Source organism: Miniopterus natalensis, chromosome 7 (assembly GCF_054644295.1).
Source record: "Miniopterus natalensis isolate mMinNat1 chromosome 7, mMinNat1.hap1, whole genome shotgun sequence".
Taxonomy (NCBI): domain Eukaryota; kingdom Metazoa; phylum Chordata; class Mammalia; order Chiroptera; family Miniopteridae; genus Miniopterus; species Miniopterus natalensis.
Genome location: NC_142087.1, coordinates 63,647,550 through 63,655,567, shown reverse-complemented (window position 1 = coordinate 63,655,567; position 8,018 = coordinate 63,647,550).

Here is an 8,018-nt window from a genome sequence, read left to right as displayed (position 1 = left end):
ACAATTATTTCAAAATAAAAAGTTGTTGTTTTTTAAATGCTGAATAGTCCAGGAAGGACCTAAGACCACACTGACTTTCTTGGTATTTACACCATTAACTCACACTGAATTGTGTCTTTGTTGTGATATTATTTACACAAATATCTGGTAGCCAGGCCTTCCCATCTGTTCTTGTGTATCTGATAAACCCTCTGATTTATCTCTCTTAAATTTGTCTTCTTGGTTTTAAACTCATTCTTTTGGCCTGTCAAGATCTTGAATCTTGATTTTTGTTATCCAGGGGATTAAATATCCCATCTTGACCTTTCTTCTGTCTGAAAAAATGAGAATTATATCTTTCATCTTCATCAAGGCCATAGGAAGCCAGTTGATGTGGATCCATTAATCAGCACTCTTCATGTACATTCATTGAATAAACTATAAAGGCATTTTGATGTATATCATGATCCAACTCTCATTTCTCAATTTTGTCCACAAGGATATCATGGCAAATTTTAGACAACATGTGGATAAAGTCCTTATAAAACTGTTTTGTGTCATTTCCTTAATCTTCCAATCCAGGAACCCCATTTAGAATTTAAAGCCATGAGCTCAAGGCCATAAAAGAAAAGGACAATAAATCTGAATACGTATTTTTTAAATGTAACAAAACAAAAGCCATACACAACATTAGAGGACAAATCACAAACTGGAAAAATATTTGCAACATATGACGAACAAAGGGCAATTTTCTTTCATTTCTAAATATCATTCAAATCAATAATAAAAAGTTAAGCAACGTGTTAAAATGAACAAGGACATAAAGAAGAGTTTGTAAAAAGAAAAAGAAAAACGATGAATAAACTTTTGAAACAATGGTTAGGCTTGTTAACGAATAAATGCACATCGCAACACAGGAATATGATTTTCCCCTATTAGATTGGCAGGTTTTTTAATGCTAAAACCTAGTCATCAATGATGTGGAAGAACAAACATTTTCATGTCCTGCTTGTGTGAGTATAAAGCACATTGGAGACCCTTAGCAATATTAAAATGCATGTACATTCTGACTGAGTAATAGGGATTTACCCATGGATATACTTGAAAGTGTATAAAAAATATGTGTACAATGTTGTTTATTGCATGGTTGCTAGCGGTAGCAAAACAAATATAAATAATATTGATGTTTTTAAAATATCTATAGAACAGTAAAAGATCTGAAGGAAAGCCTTACCACCATTAACAATACTGAGGTAGTGAACGTGGGAAGATCTCTAAGACAGACAATTTTTTAAGGCAAAGTGCAGAACAGTGTATTTCAAGACAGAGGGAGAGAGAGCAATCCTTTTACATGTAAATTTCCTTTTCCAGAAGAATACAAGGAACTTTACAAGAGCCTTGATGGGTGAGGAAGGGGAGCTCAGTTATCCTGCAGTGGGATTTCTTTGCTTTCTTTATACTTTTCTGCATGTAAACATCAGGAATGTCTTTTAATAGCAGAAATGAAACAGCACAATGTGTTTGGAGTATTTGGATAATTAAGGAACCTCTTGGCTCTTGACACTCAACTGGTACGGCTTCCCTCTTAGAGTCCCAGGCCTCGCGCTTATTCCTGCCTTTCCTCTGGAACACCCCGCTTTCCACAGCTCTGCAGCGTGTGCACAGCTCATCCAAAGCCCATGCCCGGCAGTTCACGGGGTCATTTCCCCCAAGGTTTCCCACTACTTCACTAACCAGCACCAGCAGTTCCTTCACTGCCTTCTCTCTCTTCTCAGGACTGACACTGTGCTTAGTAAGGACCAGTCAGGAACTGGCTGTGGAGAATTGGGGGGAATGTCTAACATGTCCCCCATTATGCCCGTGTGTCCCTGTGACGGTTTTATACCTGCCCTAGGAAAGCATCGCCGTATCCTCTGGTGCCTACACGAAGCCACCTGTAAAATAGTTCGAAGGATGCCTCAAAACAGAATTATAGATAAATGTGTGCTGATTTAAGCCTCTATATTTATGACTCTCCTATATTTAAGACAAGAGGAAGTTGGAAGGAAAAGTATCAATCAGCTGGAAGAGGGTGTGAGCCCAGGACCCAAGACATCAGCAGAGAGATCCTGAGCCTGTGGGGTGAGTCAATCTAAAGACATACCCATGGGGTCTTTTTGTTTTTTTAACCCTTACCCAAGGCTATGCTTTTATTGATTTGAGAGAGATAAGAAGGGAGAGAGAGAAAAAAAACAAGACATGGGTGTGAGAGAGAAACATATCAGTTGCCTCCTATATGCTCCCCAACCCGGAATCAAACCCACAACCTAGGTTTGTGTCTCTACTGGCAATCGACCCACAACCTTCTGGTGCATGGGATGACACTACAACCAACCGCAGCACTGGGCTAGGGCCCCATACAGTTTTTCTTCAACCAGGTCTTTATTAATTTCCTATTGCTCCAGTGACAAATTACCAAAAATTTAGAGGCTTAAACCAACACAAATTTATTATCTCATACTTCTGGAGGTCAGCTGTTTATATCAAGGTGTCAGCAGGGCTGCATTCCTTCTGGAGGCTTTGGTGGAATCCATTTCCTTGCCTTTTCTAGCTTCTAGAGGCCTCACACGTTTCTTGGCTCATGGTCCCTTTACATCACTCTAACCCCGCTCCCATTACCACATCTCCTTCTCAGCCTTTGCTCTCCAGCCTCCCTCCTATAAAGGACCTTTATGATTATATTCAGCCCACCTGGATAATCCAGGCCACTCTCCCTATCTCAAGGTCCTTAATTTAATCACATCTGCAAAGTCTCTTTTGCTATCTAAATTAAAGTATTCACAGGGATTAGGATATGAACCTCTTCGGAGAGTCGTCATTCAGCCGACTCCAAGGCCCTAAAGTGGAATGCTGTGGCTCCGGAGACAAAGTGCCCCCTCATTAGCAGGATAAGGGTAAAATAGGAAAAAAGTTTTTGAGCTGGAAGAGACCATCAGAACTCCACACATACACACACACACATACGCTCAACTGAGACTCAGCAAGGTTAAATGATGTTCGTAGCGTCACACAGCCAGATAATGCCAGACCTAGAAACCACAGATTTCCTGAGACAATCTGTAACTTGCCCTTGCCTTGCTGTCTTGACATTGTAACATAGGCCAAGTGCTTCCATATTCTAAAGCAAGATGCTAGACCATCTAAGCAAGACTTGCAACGGAACTGGACAAAAACTAGGCCTGCCACTATGTAGCAGCAAAGAATTTATTGGAGTACAGTGTCCTTGGGTAGAGAGTGCTGCAGCTGGTGTACTGTGTATTCACACAGACAGACACACAACCACACACACACACACATACACACACACACGGATTGGAAAGGGGGTGGGGCTTCCCATGTTGAAAAGGAAAGAGGACCTTTAAAGAGTAACTCGAGAGCTTGAGATATGTCTCCCGGGGTTTGGGAGACACAGGTCCTGGAATTCAATTCAATCCCTGCAAAGGCTGAATGAGTGAGGCTGTGGAGATGGTGGGACCTGGGCGGCAGTAGGCGAGTGGAGGGGAACGGAGATCGTGCAGGCAAGGGAAGTAGCTTGACCAGGGACCCAGAGCAGAAGGAAGCAAGATGAGCTTGTGAGCTCACGAGAAAATCACGTTTTTATGACCAGAGAATAAATGTGAGGCCGAAGGGGTGGGAGGGAAGCAGACCCGTAAAAGCTTGGAAGAGCTGACAGAGCTGAGCTCTGAGATAGCAGCGCAAAAGGAAGTGGTGAGGAAGTCCGAGAAGGGGGCGGCCTGGATGAAACTGCTCATTTGGGGAGATTTCTCTAGAACTGGTGGTGGGAGTGGGGACAGCAGTTCACAGAAAGGAGACATGGGACAGAGAGACATTAACGTCATCACTGACAAAGGAATCGTGACACAGAGAAACTAGATACTTGCTCTGGAGAAAACAAGCAAACAAGGAAATTCAGAGCAGCAGAGTCTCTGACCCCTGTCAGCCCAGGTTTCCCCAAGACCATGGTGGCAATTCCCCCCCCCCCGTCTTTTTTACACATGTGAATTCAAATTTAATGAATCTTGGTTTTCCCAGAGTTATGAAATCATTGCAAATATGTTGCCTGCGATGTCCAAATTCTGCATAATATCATTATTGTTATAGGGTTTTATTAAGAAATCAGAGGGAAGAAATACAAGGATTAATATCTGTCCACCAAAAAAAGAGAGAAATTATATTTTCTTGCGCCTAACACCCCTCAGCATCACGATTCTAACCTCCTGTTGATGAGAAATCTCTGTTTAATTTAAACTGAGAGTCAACTGGCAAAAAAAAAAGGGGGGGAGGAAGAATGGGTAGATCTAATTCTGTTCTCTAACAACACCCACTGGTGAACAACTGCTGTTAAAAATAATGATGACAATAGTAATTATTCCTGCATGTCATGCTCAGTACAGGTCACACCACCATCCAGAATGAAATGATAAGCAGGCACACAACCCCATACTGAAATATGCAATCATCAGAAAGGCTGTTTGGAGCCAGGGAATGGAATAGAATGTGGTCTCCTGTTGAGCTGCTCAAGCCTGCAGAGCCCTGGCAGGACCTGCCAAGAATTGCCTGCTGATGGCCTGGCAGGGAAGGTGGGTGAAAGGAGGCAGCTGTTAGTTCCCCACCCTGTGCCCCTCACAGTGGGCACCATGAACACGTGTTAGGCGGTTATGTCACAGAAGCACCCAGGACATCGTCGTCTCCCCAAGAAGTTTAAAGCAGGCTATCAGATGATGGTGAAAAGCTCCACCCTTCCTCTCTGGGACAACTGCTAGCTTCCAAGTGGCAGGATTTCGTTCAAACATCCCCCAGATGGCCTTGGAAGGTGATTCTTCTAAGAATGGACCTTTGTTGGAAGTGCATGGAGTGGTCTCGCCTTTGCATGATAGATCCCATTGCACTATGAAGAGAAAACTGGAAGAAAGTGTGTATTCAGAGCGGCGGAGGTGTCGGTAACATGAAACTGAGTGGCCTACGCCAAGAACCACAGCAAGGTCAGAGCTCACATATCGTGCTTCCTGCTGGGGGAATATCTAAAAACAGCTCTTCAGCACTGGTTGGAGGCAGCAGCCCTGCTAAGGACGCTCCTATACCCTCGCTTTCTCGGTATCCCTACAGCCCTCCAGGAAAGCAAGGCAGCATCGTGGTCAAACAGATGTGCTCTGCAGCCAGGTGGCCCGAGTTCAAATCCTTGCTCTTGGTATGTGAACTTGAGGGTGAAACTTTGCATTTGACTCAGTGGTCAGAAATCCTGGAACTGCCCTTCAATGCAAGCTTGGCAGCCACCTCAAACAGCCTTGTGAGGCTGGCAGGGTGCTTGACCTGTCTGTAAGTTGATGATGATACTGTGAATTCTAAGATCATGCACACAGCGTACTTGGCACCATAGGTGATAAGCCTCAATGGACAACAGAAACTTCTTATCTCTTATTATGGATCTTGTCACCCCCTATTCTCATTTTATAACGCTTCTATTTTGTCCACTAGTGTTCCTTTTAACAAAAATGGGAGTTTCTCCAGTTCCCAAGGCTACATTTTGTTAATCGATATATCCCAGCACCCAGCACCATAGAGGCACTCCATCAACAAGAAACAAATATGTAGTGAATGAATGAGTGCTCACAGCAATGGGGGATGATCGGCCTGGAAAAGAGAAAACGGGCAGGAAATAATGATCGCTTCGTAAATATAAAGGAAGGCTCTTATTTGGAAGAGGGGAGGCAGCTAATTCTGGGATGTCCAGAGAGAAAACCAAGAAGGGACACAGAGAGTTACAAGGAAATTAATGTGGGATCTGTATAAGGACAAACTTTCTTAGGATTAGACAGGTGGAGAGGGGGAGGAGGCCGGAACACCACTCATCAGGGCTGGGAGTCCTGCTTCCTGAGCCTGGCAGGGTGATATCCATGCCTCCCACCGCTGAGGTTAAATGAGTAGTGGAGTAGTAGCAGCAGGGGGACCTTTTGTGTCCAACGTTCAAGGGTTTCCTCCCTATTTCACTGCAAAGGTTCTTAAAAAGATGTCCCCATGTGGGAAATGAACAGCAAAGCCAAAGATGGGCCTGTGTGGGGGAGAGCAGTGAGGATGTGCCAAGGCCTTAGACAGACTCTCCAAGGAGAAGAGGCCTTGGGAAAGCTTCGCCCTCTGTCTCTGCCAAGGCCAGGGCCCCGTCTGCCAAGGCAGTGCCACTCCCACGGGCTGGGGCTGCCCCAGGAGCCAGGGAAAGCCAGCCATGAAGGACGTTTGCCCAGACAGATAAGTGATAGTCCAGGAATTCTGGACGCCCTCATTCTAGCATTAGCCATGCTGGCTCCAGAGGCCATGCCCAGTGTGGCAGCCGGCAGGGCTGAGCTATCAGAGCCAGGCAGCCCAGACTCTGACTTCCCAGGCCAGCCTCCAGCCGGAGTTGCCACGGGCTGGCTGTTTGCAACCCCTCTATTTTCAGGCACCGGCTCTGAACTCACAGACCTCAGAGCAGGCAGCTTTCTAGGCTACCAGCGGTTGCTAATTATAGCCAGGCCCTGTCACTGCACTTCCTTTCCCACCGGCCAGGAGCAGAGCTGGGTTGTGTCTTCCCACCTGGGCTGGTTACAGAGGTTTCCTGTGGCTCATAGCGCCTCTTGTCCTTAGCTGTTGGTTAGCTAGTTAGTTAGTTACCTAAGGCAGAGCGACACAGGTGCCCCTGGTGCCTCTGACGCAGCTGCTGGCCTTTCTCCCTGCCTCTTCTTCCTTCCCTCTTCCTCCTGTTCTGCTCTCTTTCCTGGCCCCCACACTCTGGTTTCCTCCCCCTCGTCCACTCTTCCCTCTCTAGAAGTTTCCCTCTCCCTTCCCTAAGCCTCAAGCCTATACACATCAGATCTCCTGGTAATATTTTGACAATAGGAAGTCGCTTGGCCTCTACTTGCAGGATCACGTTGTTGTTTAAAGAGAATGATTATATACCTGGTCCACAGGTTTCAGTGTCCTCCAGTCATTTTTACTCTCATGCCCAGGATCTCACAAAAGCAGACGTCACCTGTGCTCTCCATCTGCCAGAACAGCCTCTCAAAACACACTACTCCTGTGAGGGAAAGAAGGAACTTGGAGAATCTTCACTCATCTCCTATTAACTCAGGAATATCAATCAGCATTTCAACTCAATTTATTGCTATCTTGTAAATACAGAGATCCCAGCCTTTGGGTCTAAGATAAAGAAGTAAAAGTATTTTAATGGGGAGGAAGATGCCTGGAGTCACCTTATCATTTCCAAAATCCACTTATTCTTTAAGATGGACTGGAACTCAGACAGGTTTTTTTCTTATCAGCAGAACTTCCCACAGTTCCTTATGGAGACATGACTTTTGAGCTCCAGAGCCACTGAATCCTCCATAAGGAAACTTATCAAGTGAAGAAATTCAGGACGAAAAAAAAAAAAAAAATCAGCCACATGTAGGGAAGACCTGAAGTTGGGGCAACTGCCCCAGGTTGCCATAACCACAGTGGCTCGTGATGAGCAATTTCTGCCCCGCCCCCCTAGTTGGGGGAGGAAAGTCCTCAAATAGGCAGGAGCTGCTGACAAGAAGCCACAAGCCGCACAGGAACACTGACGCTGGAGCAACTTTCAGCAGCCGTCCACATCCCGGCCAGGTGGATGCCAGAAGCCTGCTCTGCTGAGGGGCAGAGCTGCCTGACTGGCTGGTGGCAGCAATTTAGCTGATTTATTGATGAAGAGCCCATACGAATGTACTCCCTAAATCACTGCTAGCCACACCAAGGTTGCCGTTTTAATGTTATCACTGCCCGCTCAGCCAGAGAGACGGAAAGACTTCCCCATAACTCATACAGCTCCCAGTCCCCGGAGATGCACCGCACATTGATTTACAGCATCGCCGCTCCGGGTGGGGGAGACAAAGGTGCCATTCCAATGGGCCCATCATTCATTCGTTCATCCTCTCACTCACTTGGGCAGCTTCCCTTATTGAGTAGCCACCCTTGCCAAGCACTGTGCCAGCATTATGGCACAAACAAAAGTA